A 16175-nucleotide genomic window follows, 5' to 3' on the forward strand; every position below is an offset into this window, starting at 1 on the left:
CAGATATATTGGTGTCTGACCAGTCAGGGAGACACTATTACAGTTTTTTTTTACGGCAAAAAATGCCAAAAACAGGATAATACAGAGATTTGACCCGTGGAACTGCAAAAGCACAGTTATATTTTTCTGGCCTACACCAGACTCTTTTAAACAGATATATTGGTGTCTGACCAGTCAGGGAGACACTATTACTGTTTTTTTTTACGGCAAAAAATGCCAAAAACAGGATAATACAGAGATTTGACCCGTGGAACTGCAAAACCACAGTTCTATTTTTCTGGCCTACACCAGACTCTTTTAAACAGATATATTGGTGTCTGACCAGTCAGGGAGACACTATTACAGTTTTTTTTACGGCAAAAAATGCTAAAAACAGGATAATACAGAGATTTAACTCATGGAACTGCAAAACCACAGTTCTATTTTTCTGGCCTACACCAGACTCTTTTAAACAGATATATTGGTGTCTGAACAGTCAGGGAGACACTATTACTGTTTTTTTTACGGCGACCTCCGAGCATCTCGAGTACTGAGATGCTCAGGCGAGTACCGAGCAGTGGCGAGCATGCTCTCTCATCACTAATAATTATTTATCCATCTAAATATCTATCTAAATATCTATCTGTTATCTATCTATCTATAACAAACAAAATATGAGGCAGCACAAGGAGGTTTTTGCATTTTTTTGCATCTATTTATCCATCCATCGATCCATCCATCTGTCTGTCTCTGTTAATTTTCTGCCAATGACTTGTATCTGAATAAACAAAAAACCTTTTAAAGCTTAGCATTTTGTGTAGAAACAAATGTAGGTTTGTGTGAAGCAACAGCTGATAGACAGAAGCCAAGTGTTCACTAGGAGTCTGAAATAAAGCTGATCTCATATTTGATTGAGATTGTTATTATCAGACAGTGGTTGCTCTTAGTCCTTGCCAGACTTATATGGGCCTTGGATTCCTTTCAGCATTAGAAAAAGGAACACTTGAGCTCTATTGAATTGAGTATGGCATCTGCTGCACACTGTGGAAAAGGTTGGGGGCTGCTCTTGATTTTAATAAAGCGTGCCAGATTAATTGTCTTTAGTAATCCTGTTTGTCATGGTAGATGTGCAGTGAAGTATTTGTGGCACAACCTGACATATGGGCAGGCCTGCTGCTCAATTATTCACTCACCCCCGAATATACTCTTCACAGTTGGCCTAGTTCCCAAAGCCATATTTTCCAAGGGACTGGACCTTTGCACAAACAGAATCCCTTTTCTTCAGGCCTGAGTGATCTGTTTAAAGGAGTAGCATTTTTTAAAGGGCAAAGAGTGAAAAGCATTGGAAAAATATGGAGAACAGACAGAGAAAAGACACAAATTCATATATATCCAACATACAATGTTCAGTCCTAATACGTTCTTACACTCACAAAGTAAATTATTTGCTTTGTTGTTAGAGTTATTGAAATATATTTTCTTCTACTTTAAGCCTAAAACTACCCATCTTCTTAATGGAGTGCATATTCAATGCAGAATTAATAGGAAATAACATTGTACGCTGTGTAATAGTAAATTGCTTCTACGAAAAATGTTATCCTGCAGCGGCTCATCAAATATAGAAAGTAATCATTTATCCTCTTGATGTGATCAGTAGTCAGTTGAAAGCAAGAACACTTTAAAATGAAGCCCCACTTTTCATTAATACAGGCCACACTGTCAGCAGATGTAAGAAGTTACATCATTGCAGTATCTACATCATTTTATAGTATTTTCTGTTTTTGGTTCTGTCATAGAAAATGCTAAGATCCATAACACACTGCAGTGAGGGGGCATTCATCCCCCCCGACACAGAATCTATCAAAGAGACAGAGCTTGCAGTCTAAGCCTACTTGATGGAGCAGATCACTGACACCAGCCATGTCATGTTTCCTATCTGTGGAAAGGTAAAATTCCGATAAAAAATATGATGGTGATATCGAACATCTGTAATCTTCAGAGGTGAAGATATTATTATTTATTATTATAGCGCCATTTATTCCATGGCGCTTTGCATGTCAAAAGGGGTATACATAGCAAGCAACAAGTACAATAATTTGAACAAACCTGAGTTACCAACTGGTACAGGAGCAGATAGGACCCTGCTCGCAAGGGCTCACAATCTACAAGATATCTCATAAGTTTGGAATTTCATAAAATCCTGAAGGGCTGAAAAAATCCCATAACAAGGCCCACATGAGGTCATCAAGGGGGGATCTGTGTGTGGAACTTAGGTGCTGATTAAAGGTCAAGGCAAATTATTATCTATGCACAAAAAAAAGAAAAAAAAGAGCATGGACCGCACCTCCAAAAATCATACATTGATCTAATGCCTCTCTGCAAAAATATATATAACTGAACATGAGGTTCTTAGTTTAACATTCTGATCAGACTGCATGAAACCCGCTGCCACGTCACGGCAAACCTCTTAGTGGGTCCTAACTTTTGTCGCCTTAAAGGAGGGGTGTCATGCGCCAACCACCGATGAAGTGACAATACACCAGCAAGGCGGGTGGCCTGGAGCCTCATAGCACCCATGCTTCAAGACTGAGTGCCAATGACTCCAGACCACACCGACCCACCAGCACAAAGCCACAGCAACAATGGCCGCCACACAGCTCCAACACCAAATGAAAGGAGCATAGTGACTCACCTTCGTCAAACTCTCAAATGATAGCAAAAATAGGCTGGACCCTCTTTGCAGTCTTCTGTTAAGGAAATTTAGAATTTTTTTCTCCTTTCATTTGGTGTTGGTGCTATGTGGCGGCCATTGTTGCTGTGGTCTTGTGCTGGGTAACAGCGTGATGGGTAGCGTGACCTCCTAGGCTGTGAATCTTGCCAGGTTCCTCTGTTTGTTTGTACCTTGCATCGCAATATCTGCTGGTATTTACTGAAAACCATCAACAAGCAGGGTTTATTACATATCTCCACTTAATACACTGAATAAACAATTGTGTACTAATTGGGTAAATGGTCTGATTAGATAATTAATGGGATGTATATATTTTTTTACCAACTAAAAATTATCAGATAGAGAACTTTAAATGCTGTAATTTTGTTGTTGTATAATTGTCACAGGTGTGTAAGATGTAACAGACAGTCACTTTGCATGAGGCTGCAGAAGGTCACTGCGTCTGGCATTGCAGACATCTTCCTAAATCATTCTCACTTTTGGACCCAGCGGCAACCTCCCTCCTGCTCTGATTGACACAGCTGGTCTAGGTGTTTATAAACTTTCAGTCTGCTGCAGGGAGTCACTGGTGATATTTACATTTCCACATTTCCCCTTGTGAAGGCTTGGAGCTATAGCAGGCGGCTAACTTCCTCTCTGGTGCCCTTGGAGGACTTTTGGTGTTATCTCTCTAGTGTCTGCTCAAGAAAAGTTTTCCCCCCTTTGTTTGTGTCCCTTGTTGTCTTTAGTTTATAGTGGGGACTAACCAGTGCTCACCCCTCTCCCTATCTACGTAGGGCCTAGCTCTATTGATATACAGGGCTTAGGTTTCCTGCTCAGCGATTGGTGTGGAACCAATATAGGGACGGTAGCGTAGGCATGGTGTCATTAGATCAGCCACTCTCCCTTACCCTGGTGTCTGGGCTTCCTTCCCCACATCCCTTCGTGTTGCACTTAGTCTTTCCCACACTAAGTGTGACAATAATTCATTCTACTCCTAATATAGTATTCCTTTTGCAGACTACATGTAGTGTACATGCACAGAACAGAGATTAGCTCACAGAGGCTGGCTATAAATACAAAAAAACTATGAAATGATAGCCCATATAGTTGGTTAACCCTTAAAGGGGTTGTCTGAGACATAGCTATTGATGAAGTCATCAAAATAAGAATTGGGGGGTCCAATCTAAGCCATGGATAGGGCGAAATGCAGCAGTCTCATATGTTTTTTGCTGCCAAGTACTACACCTTATTTCCTATTCAGTTGAAAAAAAAGAGGTCATAATTAATGATACAATAATACAGGGTCATTGCTATGGCAACAAAGATCAGGAACACACACACACACCCATAAAATGTAGCCCCACAGATAAGAAAGCAATAGGTTTCTGAGTACAGATTTTGTATATAACAGTCCAAAGTAAGACAATAGACAGAGGTGTATCTAAGGGGTGTCAGCTGGGGCATCCGAAGTGTCTCTCCCAGCGGCTGCATTTTGCTGTCCCCCAGACTGGGAGTCGGCAGTTCTCTTGGCCAACTGTTAAGCTGCCAGTTGGCTCACAGAAGCTGCAGCGCTTCGGCTCCCAGTGAACAATTGTACTCGCGTCTTTCAAACGCGAGTACAATTGAAGCTCTGACCGCCAGTTCAGAGCGACGTCAGCAGTGTGATCAGGTCATGTGATAATGCTGCTGAAGTCGCTCATCGGCCCTGCAGAGACAGAGGTGCGCATTGGTGGTAAGTGCACTATGCTCCAGAGCTGAAGACACTAAAGATTCAGTGTAACATGGGGGGATTTAGGATGGGGGTATTTAATGTGCGTGGGGGGAGATTTGGGATGGGGGTATTCAATGTGTGTGGGGAGAGATTTGGGATGGGGTATTTAGAGTATAGGGGAGATTTGGGATGGGGGTATTTAGTGTGTGAGGGGATATTTGGGATGGGAGTATTTAGTGTGTGGGCGAGATTTGGGATGGGGGTTTTTAGTGTGTGGGAGTGATTCAGGATGGGGTGATTTAGTGTTTGGGGGGATATTTAGATTAACAGGGGGGGTTGGGGAGATTTAGTGTAAGGGGGAGATTTGAGAACACTAGTTTGGGGAGCAAGGAAGGGACAGGTGCAGACACAATATGGGGAGCAAAAGAAATTTGAAAACACAGTATGAGGAGCAGGGTAGATGGGGGGCATGTTTGAGGAAACAGTATGGGGGATGGATGCAGACACAGTATGGTGAGTGGGTGGATGGTGCGGACACAGTGTGATGAGTGGGGGGGTGCAGACACAATATGAGGAGCAAAGGGGGAATGTATGAGGGGGATGGGTGCAAACACAGTATGGTGAGTAGAGGGAATGAAGCAGACTCACATTGGGGAGGATGGGTGCGAACACAGTATGGGGAAAGAAGGGGGAGAATGTATGCAGACACAATATAGGGAGCGAGTGGGAGTATAAGTGCAGACGCAGTATGGTGAGTGGGGGGATGAGTGCGGACACAAAATGGGGAGCGAGGGTAATGGGATTTGTGCGGACAAGATATGGGGAGCGAGGGTGTTGGGATGTTTGCAGACACAGTATTGGGAGTGACGGGGATGTGTGAGGAGGCAGTATGGAGAGCATGGGGATAAATATGTGAGGAGACAGTACAGATAGAAGGGGGAAGTGAGAGGAGACAGCATGAGGAGGGAGGGGAAACACGAGAGGAGACTATTGAGGGTAATAGTGTGAGAAGACAGTATAGGGGGAGAAAGTGTGAGTGGGCACAGAATAGAGACTGAGAAGTGTGGAGGGTGAAGTAGCATGGGGGGACAGTGTAAGGGCACAGCCAGGATGGGACAATATGCCAAGGAGGGGGAGTGTGATGAGAGGGCACAGTATACAGACTGGGCCTTAGAGGGGGACACAGTGTGAGAGGACAATGTGAAGAGGGGGCCCAGTAGGGAAAGGAGAGGGCAGTTTGTAGGGCATGTACCATAAGAGGGACTCTGTGTAGGTCATATTTTGAGCAGGGAATATAGTAAATGGCAATTATTTATTCAGGGGTCCAGTTTAGGGCAGATATTTTTTATTCAGGAGCATTATAATGACGCAGCTATCTTTATGAGCGTCGTGTGGGGATGTGCTGCAGAAGACCGGAGAAGATGGAAGTCTTCCTAGATGAGCTATGGATGAAAAAAGTCATCATCGAGTCTGGACAAGATGAAAAAAATAAAGAAAGAGAAAGACACCAGTCAGAGACAACGTCATCTATAAGGCACCTGGATGTAAATGTTTTTTGAGATACTGACTAATTCTCATTTATTTATGTTAGGAGCATTAAAACGGCTGTCCAAGTTTGTGATGAGTCTGCAGTCATTGTATGTGACGACAGACTTCGGAATTTTCACAGTGCTCACTTCATGCTGTCAGGATTCTCTGGTGCCAGCAATTTGCATACATGCGGACTAGACATGCAAGGTCTCACTCAATTAAAACGAATTGAGCAAGGCCGGATACGTCTAGTCGGAATGTGACCAGAAGTATACAAATCGCATACTTGTCCTGAAATGACTGTCCACCGGCAAATGCTAAAAATGTGTAGTGCATGCGCTGTGAGAAATCAAAAGCCTGCAGTCACATAGAGTGACTGCAGACTTCAATCTCAAATCGGGACAAGTCCTTCAATTATAAAATAAAGCACTGTAGCACGCCAGTGTGAACAGCGTGTAATATGCTCACTGTCAAGATTCTGCTCTGCTTGAAGGTTCCAGCAGTCATCACATGGCCACTTCACTCATATGCGATTTTCATACTTTCGATCATGTGACAATGAGCTTCTCTCTTTACTTCTCTCAGTTTTTCACTGAACTTCGAATTAGGGATAGCAGCTCATCGGCACCTGACTAAGTGTGCATATCATATATGTGCTTGGGGTTGGGGTGGGGGCAAACTGAATTCTTGCACTGGGGCGCCAGAAAACCTAGATACATCTCTGACAATAGATATCACAGTGATAACACTCGGAGTATAGATAATGTAGTAGACATCACCTGCAATCCTATGTAACTCCCTGACTGCCAGTTATGTAGATGTTACCTACATTTCTGTGTAACACCATAAGTAACAGAGTGAGCTGCACATATCACCAGTACAGTGGGTGACTTTGCTAAGATATGTTAGACAAAGTCAACAAGACTAAGCTAACTTCCTGTGCAGTGTAGGAAATAAGGTTAGTGCAGCACTCTCTACAGAAACAAGCAATTGAGAGGTAGTGACTAAAGATTTAGGGTGTAAATAGTTTAGATATATTGACCTTCCTTGGACAGACTGGTGACTCAGAAAAAAACAATGCAGATGGATAACAGCAACCATTAAAGTGAATTTTACTCACTAAGAGGCAACAATCTTAATGATTACAACTAGTGTTGATCGAGTATGTATCATTAACCCTTTCCAACAAGCACGTTCGGGTGCTCGCCGAGTATTTTGGCGTGCTCGGCGTTTTATTCACTGTCGCAGTGCCTGCAAGTGTCACGGCTGTTAGACAGCTTTGACATATGCTGAGATTGCCTGTTTGACAGGCAATCTCTGTATGTGTATCAGCCGTGAAACTTGCAGGCGCGGCGACTGTGAATGGTGACACATTCAGAGATTGCCTGTCTGCCATGCAACCTCTGCATGTGTCACAGCTGTCTAACAACCATGACACTTGCAGTCGCGGCGACAGTGAATGAAATGCCGGAAAGGGTTAATGATACATACTCAATCAACACTAATTACAACATTTCTTTAAGAGGTAACCAGCTTTAATAGAGGTTTAAACTTTGTTTACAGCAACACACCAACATTGGTGATGCTTTGCTGATACTTATGACTATCTACTTACAAATAATTCATCCTTTACTCAGACACAATCTCTTTTTTTCCTTCTAAGCTGCACACAACACATCCACAGTGCTGATCACAGCTCCTTCTCATGGGTCATCTATATGGGCAATGGTAACCTGCAGCAGATCTTGTCTGGCAACTTGCACACTTGAGGCCTACTCACTTAGTTACCACTTCACAATGCCTCACATATAGGCATTTATACCTAATTATCTTTGCTATAGTAATTCTTTAGGTACTCAGGCTTCAGACACTTTTTGTGTGCCAAACTTCACATTTATGAATAATCCTCTATGCTCCCCTCTGCTGTATCTAACATTAGCTCTTATGTCAGCTAACTTGTTGGCAGTTGTACTCTTCACTCACAGGAATAAGCCTCTTTGCTCCCTTATGTGATGGCCGTCATAGCCCTATCTCTGTAATGACTCTCATCCAGGTTGACTTATCTTTTCCTTCTGGGGCAGACTATAACAACTGCAATGTAAAGGAGATTCATACATGCTCTTCTATGAACCTAACTAGTCCCCTGGGATGGCACACCAATTGGCAAATGTTACTCACTAATTGCTGAGCTTCTTGCTTCTGGAAGATTCATCCTGCAACCCGCTTCTCAGCAACACAATATCCAAATATCAATGAGGTGTCAGCAGATATACTAATGCTATCTCTACACTCCCAGTGTCTCAACATTTCACTTAGCAGCTCAGAGTGTTATTAGGGTCCAAGAAGAGGGGTAGGCAGGGAAGGCACCCACCTAGGGCACCACTTCCTGTATAGCTGAGGGGGGGCACACTTTGAGAGAAAAAGAATGACATTGCTGAATGTCTGCAGCAACATGACACCTTTCTCCAGCCAAAGGCATTCAGTACAGTGACAGTCGGGGTGCAGGCACAGTGAGCCGTGTCAGTCACTGACACTGCTCAACCCTCTCTCTGCCTGGCCGTCCCTCTCACACTCAGTTGTATTCTTGTCTATCAGACATGAATACAATATAATGTCAGAGCCGCCCGGAACAGGAGCAGAGGAGCTGTAATTAGCTCAGGGGCGGACCTACTGCCTGTGCAGCCCGTTCATTGAACGGGGGCCCCGAGGGTGAGGGGGCCCCTCCAGCCTCCAGCAGGACCGCCGTCAGGGCATGACTGTCCTGACTCCAGTATGGGGCCCGGCCGGTCAGGACCCCCTCGGAGCCCCGTTGGGGCCCCCCTCTTGTGGGTCTCCTCATGGGACCCCCGCAGGGTCGGCGTCAGCACCCAGCGCACCCGGGCAGATGCCGGGGCCCTGAGCAGGCGGGGGGGCCCTCACCATCGGGCACCCCGCGCACTATGGGACCCGTGAGCAGAGGAGAGCGGTGTCAGCGCCTGCTCCCGCCCGCTTGCTCAGGGCCTAGGCACAATCCTTACCCCTCCCCGTGCCTCTGCAGCAGCGCCTGCATCCTCCGCGGCTGCTGCACTGTGACGTCTCAGGTCAGAGGGCACGGTGACGTCTTTCCACCTGGCTCTCTCCTGAGCAGTCACAGCGCAAAGCGGGATGAGGCTGGAGACGCTGGAGTCCGGAGCAGCGGCAGCAGGTGAGACGTGAGGTGAGTATTTGATTTTTTTTTTAATTGTATGGAGGCCTGTGGCAGTATAAGGGAGGGGGTGTGTGTGACATCCTGCATGGGGCATTATAAGGGGGGTGTGACATCCTGCATGGGGCATTATGATGGAGGGGGGGTGACATCCTGCATGAGGCATTATAAGGCAGGGGGGGGGTGACATCCTTCATGGGGCATTATAAGGGAGGGGGGGTGTGTGACATCCTGCATGGGGCATTATAAGGAAGGGGGGTGTGTGTCATCCTGCATGGGGCATTATAAGGGGGGAGTGACATCCTATATGGGGGGGAACAGCCTGCATGGGGCATTATGTGGGGGGAACAGCCTGTGTGGGGCATTATGTGTGGGGAACAGCCTGCATGGAGTGTTATATGGGGGCCAGTATTCTGTATGGAATGTTATATGGGGGCCAGTATCCTGCATGGAGCGTTATATGGGGGCCAGTAACCTGCATGGAGCGTTATATGAAGGCCAGTATTCCGTATGGAGCATTATGTAACGGGTCTGGGAGGCGGAACCTCTGGGCTACTATACAAGGGAGCGGTGGTCACAGCACGTGACAGCGGAGCCTCCGGGCAGGCAAGCAGGTAGGTAGCGGAGAAGCGCTCCCAGGTGAGCGGGCAAGAGTCTGGAATAGCTGGTGGTCACAGCACGTGACAGCGGAGCCTCCGGGCAGGCAAGCAGGCAGGTAGCGGAGAAGCGCTCCCAGGTGAGCGGGCAAGCTGGTCCATAGACAGACTGACCGGAGTTGTAAGGCAGACCGTCGGACCTCAGGCAAGCAGGCAGGTAGCTGGAAATCAGGCAGGATTAGGACAGCAAGCTGGCAGGAATCTGGCAGGTAACTGGCAGGTAACTGGCAACGGGACCTGAGGGCTGAAGCAGAGTAGAACGGTGCAACAACATTGCTCGGGCACCTCCATTTTGGAGGAGGTGCCTTATATATGGTAAAGTCCTCCGGCCATTGGCCGGGGACTCCTTAGGACGGCGCACGCGGCCCCTTTAAGAGGGAGGGAGGGCGCGCGCGCGCGCCCTAAGCACAGTGGCCGGGAAGGAGCGCGCGCTGCCAGCAGAGCGGGAGAGGGATGCCGGGCACGGAGCAGAGCGGTGAGGGGAACAGCGTCCCTGCCTAGCAGAGGGCAGGGACGACGGCACTACACATTATATGGGGGCCAGTATCCTGTATGGAGTGTTATATGGGGGCCAGTATCCTATATAGAGCATTATATGGGGGCCAGTATTCTGTATGGAGCGTTATATAGGGGCCAGTATTCTGTATGGAGCATTATATGGGGGCCAGTATCCTGTATGGAGCGTTATATGGGGACCAGTATCCTGTATGGAGAATTTTATCGGGGCCAGTATTCTGTATGGAGCATTTTATGGGGGCCAGTCTCCTGTATGGAGCATTTTATGGGGGCCAGTATACTGTGTGGAGCAATTCGCTGGTTTCTGAGCTATTGTGGAATTTACAATAGATATCACTCATGTAATGTAAGAAGTGAAATCTTTGCATTGTACTATATATGTATTTCTCTTCAGTATCTGTGCATCATGAATCGTGGTATGTGTTAAAGGGGCTCACTGAGACTCTTTCGCCCAGGGTCCACAAAAACCTGGAGCCGGCCCTGGGCCCCCGGCCCCATTCTGAGCGCTAAGCGCCGGGACATCTCAGCGCTGCTTTCCTCTGTCTAGCAGTGCATCGCTGCCGCCTTCATGATTCCACTGACTTCCAGTCATGTGACGGTGCCGTCACATGGCCGGAAGCCAGGAGAACCTGGTGGCAGCGACGTGGACGAGCACCAGGATTCTGCAGGGATCGCATGGGGGTAAGTATAGCAAGTTTATTTTTTTAAATACAATTAATTAACTTGGAGTGGGGGGAATCAGAGATGCACGGGGGGACGAGAGATGCACGGGGGGGATGAGATGCACATGGGGGGGTGAGAGATGCACAGGGGGGAATGAGATGCACGGGGGGGTGAGATGCACGGAGTGGGTGAGATGCACGGGGGGGATGAGATGCACGGGGGAGGGGATGAGATGCACGGGGGGGATGAGAGCTGCACATGGGGGGATGAGAGCTGCACTTGGGGGGATGAGAGCTGCACATGGGGGGATGAGAGCTGCACATGGGGGGATGAGAGATGCACGGGGGGATGAGAGATGCACATGGGGGGATGAGAGATGCACGGGGGGGATGAGAGCTGCACATGGGGGGGTGAGAGATGCACATGGGGGGGTTATGTTTACATAACTTTGTTGCCCTATTAAGGGCCCCCTAAAATTTCTTGCACAGGGGCTCACTACAGTCTGTGTCCGCCCCTGAATTAGCTCTCTACTCCGCCGTGAACTCCAACGGAACAAAGGCCACTGATGTCATCGCACCATCCAGTGCCCACTGCTGTACTTCATAGAAGAAGAGGAGATGGATGCTGTGCTGGATGGGGAGCCTGGATTAGGTGACTATAAGCTTTTTTTAATTTATTTTAATTTAGTTTGCCAATGGTTGGGGGCATAACAATAGGGGTTGGCTGTGGGACTGACTGTGGGGAAATGAATGGGGCTGGCCATGGGGACATGTGTGGGGTTAGCTGTGGGGAAATACGAAGGGCGGGCTGTGGGGATATACAAGGGGATTGCTGTGGGGACATACGAGGGGCTGGCTGTAGGGACATACAAGGGGATGGTTGTGGGGTCATGCGAGGGGCGGGCTGTGGGGATATACGTGGGGCTGGCTATGGAGAAATACGTGGAGGTAGCTGTGGGGACTTACGAGGAGCTGGCTGTGGGAACATATGAGGGGCTGGCTGGGAGGATGGCTGTGGGGACATAAGAGGAGCTGGCTGTGGGAAATTATAAGAGGCTGGCTGTGGGGACATATTTGACGCTGGCTGTTGGGATATATATGTGGGGCTGGCTAAGGAGACATAAGAGGGGCTGGCTGTGGACACATACGTGGGGCTGGCTGTAGGACTGGCTGTCAGAACATACCTGGGGCAGGATGTGCTGAAAAATGAGGTGCTGGCTGCTGGGACATAAGAGGGGCTGGCTATGGAGTCATACAAGGGGCTGGCTGTGGGAACATACAAGGGGCTGGTTGTGGGGACATATGAGGAGTTGGCTGTGGGGACATACGTGGGGCTGGCTCTGGGGACATATGTGGGGCTGGCTGTGGAGACATAAGAGGGGCTGGCTTTGGGGACATAAGAGGTGCTGGCTGTGAGGCTATATGTGAGGCTGGCTGTAGTGACATTATAAGAGGGGCTAGCTTTGAGGAAATGGCCAAAGGTGTTGTGGGTGACATCATTCATGTGGGAGACTGTGGAGAACATTATACTGGGAGCTGTGGGGGGACATTATACCTGGGCTGTGGGGACATCATACTATATATGATATGTAGGAGACCTCTATAATATAACGGGGGATGCGTGTCTCTGTCTGAAGCCTTTATAGACTGCGCATGCGTGACGCGCAGTCTGGCTCCAGACAGAATCACGTATCCAGCCGTTACAGGTAAGAGGAGTGCATGGCGTCGGAGATAGCGGTATGCATAGGCACTGAACGCATACCGCGATCTCCGGCGCCATGCTTACATACTTACCTGACCGGGAGGAGCGTTGCCGCGGCGCCTCTCTTCGTCGGAGACTGGGGCAGAAGTTAGGCGTTGGATCAGCGCATGCGCATAGCACTACCTGGCGCCATTTTACTGAAGACACATTTGCAGTGTGTCTTCAGCAAAATGGTGACGGACAGCGCGGTGCTCCGGCTCCGCACTCCTCCCCGGCCTCCGGCAGAACAGGACGCAGCAGTGCTGGAGCACAGAGAAGAAAGGTGAGTATAACTGTTTTTTTTTTTGTATGTGTGTACAGTGTGAAAGGGATGAGGGGGCCATGCATACCAGGATTGCAGGGTTCCACACATACCAGGATTGTGGGGTACCACACATACCAGGATTGGGGGGTCAGGGGACCACACATACCAGGATTGGGGGGTGAGGGGACCACGCATACCAGGGTGAGGGGCCCATGCATACCAGGATTGGGGGTGATGAGGGGTGCCACGCATACTGGGATTGGGGCGATGAGGGGTGCCCCGCATACCGGGATTGTGGCGATGAGGGGTGCCACGCATACCGGGATTGGGGCAATGAGGGGGTGCCACGCATACCAGGATTGGGGCGATGAGGGGTGCCACGCATACCGGGATTGGGGCGATGAAGGGTACCACGCATACCGGGATTGGGGCGATGAGGGGTGCCATGCATACCAGGATTGGGAGTGAGGGGTGCCACGCATACCGGGATAGAATGGTGGGGACAGGATGAGGACAGCACAAATACCAGGAGGGGGGCAGCACATACCAGCATGGGAGACCATAAACCAATAAATATGCTCGCCACCCGGGCGTAGAATGGGTTCAATAGCTAGTATTGTATAGTGGGCTGTGGTGGACATTATACTTGGGGCTGTGGAGGGCATCATATTGTATAGGGGGCTGTGGGGACATCTTAATTTAAAGGGGATTGTGAGGGACATTATACTGGAGGCGAGGCTGTGGAGACATCATACTGTAAAGGAGATGTGGTGACCATACTCTATCGAGGCCTGTGGTATACTGTATAGGGGGCTGTTGAGGAAATCATACTGTATATGGGGCTGTGGTGACTATATTGTATAGGGGGCTGTGGTCGACATCATACTGTTTATTGGGTGGACTGTGGTGGACATTATACTGCATAGGGGCTGTGGTGTACATCATAGTGTATATTGGGGGGCTGCTGTGGATATCATACTCTTTGGGCTGCTGTGGTGACTATCATACCATATATTTATTTACTGATGGTGGTTCTAGTGACCTATTCATGTACTTATTGAGGTTCTGGTGATGCATTAATGGACTGATGGTGGATCTGGTGAGGTATTCATGTACAGATGGTGGTTTTGTTGACGCATACATGTGCTGGTGTTTTATATATTTACTGAAGGTGTTTTTTGTGATACATTCATGTACTGATTGAGATTCTGGTGACTCATTGATGTACTGTTGGTGGTTCTGGTGATGTATTCATATACTGATGGTGGTTTTGGTGCTATATTCATGTACTAATGGTGGTTCTTGTGACCTATTTATTTACTGATACAGTTCTGGTGCTGTGTTTATGTATTATTGATGGCTCTGGTGTTCCATTTATGTACTGATGACCATTTTGTTATTGTATTCATGTACTGATGATGGTTCTGGTGATGAATACAGCACCAGAACAAACATTAGTACAGGATTATGGCACCAGAACCACTATCAGTACAGAAATATGGCACCAGAACCACCTTCAGTTTTGTTGCAAACTGAATTTGCCACATGACGGATGTAAAAATCATCATAAGTATCCCTTAATCTATAATGGGGTCTGTTTAGTTTCCATTAGGGTATCCGCCAAATGCTGGATACTTTAATTGAAACCAATTGGCCTCCATTATAGTTAAGCTATATTAGTTCCCATAACTGTGCTTGTGTCTGACATAAAATATAGGATATCAGGGATGACTATCATTATTTGTCCCTGGTATTGTGTAAATCGTTTCCAAACAATGAATGATTCGTTATCTAAGTTTGAAAACACAATCTCTGCTGAACCTCACTCTTAAAATATATCACTTTTATTTACTTTTGAAAGTAATATTTGGTGAAAAAGTTAACAATTGTAGTGGAAGTGGTTGTCAGAGCTTGTTGCCTGACCCATTGGCGGGAGGTGCATTAGGACTCCTTTAGCTTTAGTCTCCTAACCATTCATTTACTTGGGGGCAGAGGGTTCAAGGGCGGGTGCCATCGGCTTCATCTGCACTAAAATACCTTTTCCCGGCCCTGTTTCCAGGATCAATATAACTTTATGCAATCACTGTATGTGACTGCTGATTGCCGAATCCTGACAATGAGCAATATATACTGTAAATGGATGGTAACTGGTAGTAACAAACAGCAAACAGTCTGTTTAATAAGACACTGCACTGTTGAACTGTGATATGGCTGGTCCGGCACACAAACACATTTAAAGATGTGGTGACAGCTGATGAAGCAACAGGTAGCCTAGGGGCCTTGTGCAGCTGCTGGGACAGGGCTAGAGGGGTATATATCCCCTTGCTCCCCAGCCCAGCTTGTCCCTGTCTACATGTATAATGTATTCCTCTTGCCGCCAGAGACGCTAGTTCTAGCCCTACATAGTTATATGTCTACTGCCTGTTCATTAGATTCTATACTGTGAAATTGCTTCCATTGCTGGTATACAGCCGCATATTTCCTGCCCGTCAATTGTGTTCTACATGTATACTGTACTGTTACTAGGGACCCTACCCTGCACAAACATGAAACTGCTCCCAAAGAAAGGGATAATTTTTGGACTTCTTTTTAAAAAGTCATTGCTGCTTCATTTTCCAAAAAATGAAGTTTTAAGATGGCTTTTTAAAAAAACATTGCTTTTTTTGTTGCTGATCCCAAAACAGGTAGGAATTTTGGGGAAATGTTTAATATGTTTTACATTTTAGGCTCTTACAGTGCAGTGTCTTATTAAACAGACTGTTTGCTGTTTGTTACTACCAGTTACCATCCGTTTACAGTATATATTGCTCATTGTCAGGATTCGGCAATCGTCAGTCACATAGAGTGATTGCATAAAGTTATATTGATCCTGGAAACAGGGCCGGGAAAAGGTATTTTGATATGAAATAAAGTTTGAAGATTGTTTTTACTGGAGGTGCCTTCTCACTTTATGCTTTTGATGGATTTCTCTGCACTAATCTCCTTTATTGCTGTACTACAACACACACTATCAGTAGAATTTGTTCACAGGTTTATGTGTTCTGGTTAATATTTTCTAACTGACTTTGATTTTCATTTATATCTATATATCTAGCTTTAATAACTTTGTGTTTTGTATTAGCTTTATATGTCTTGTAAAATCAAAGGCAAAGAGGGCACCACAGTATTGAAGGAATGAATCTACGACTTACCAAATGTAAGGCTGTGTGCCCACGTTG

The sequence above is a fragment of the Phyllobates terribilis genome, unplaced genomic scaffold (assembly GCF_046119375.1).
Source record: "Phyllobates terribilis strain yellow unplaced genomic scaffold, ASM4611937v1 Scaffold_4__5_contigs__length_816908805, whole genome shotgun sequence".
Classification (NCBI taxonomy): Eukaryota; Metazoa; Chordata; class Amphibia; order Anura; family Dendrobatidae; genus Phyllobates; species Phyllobates terribilis.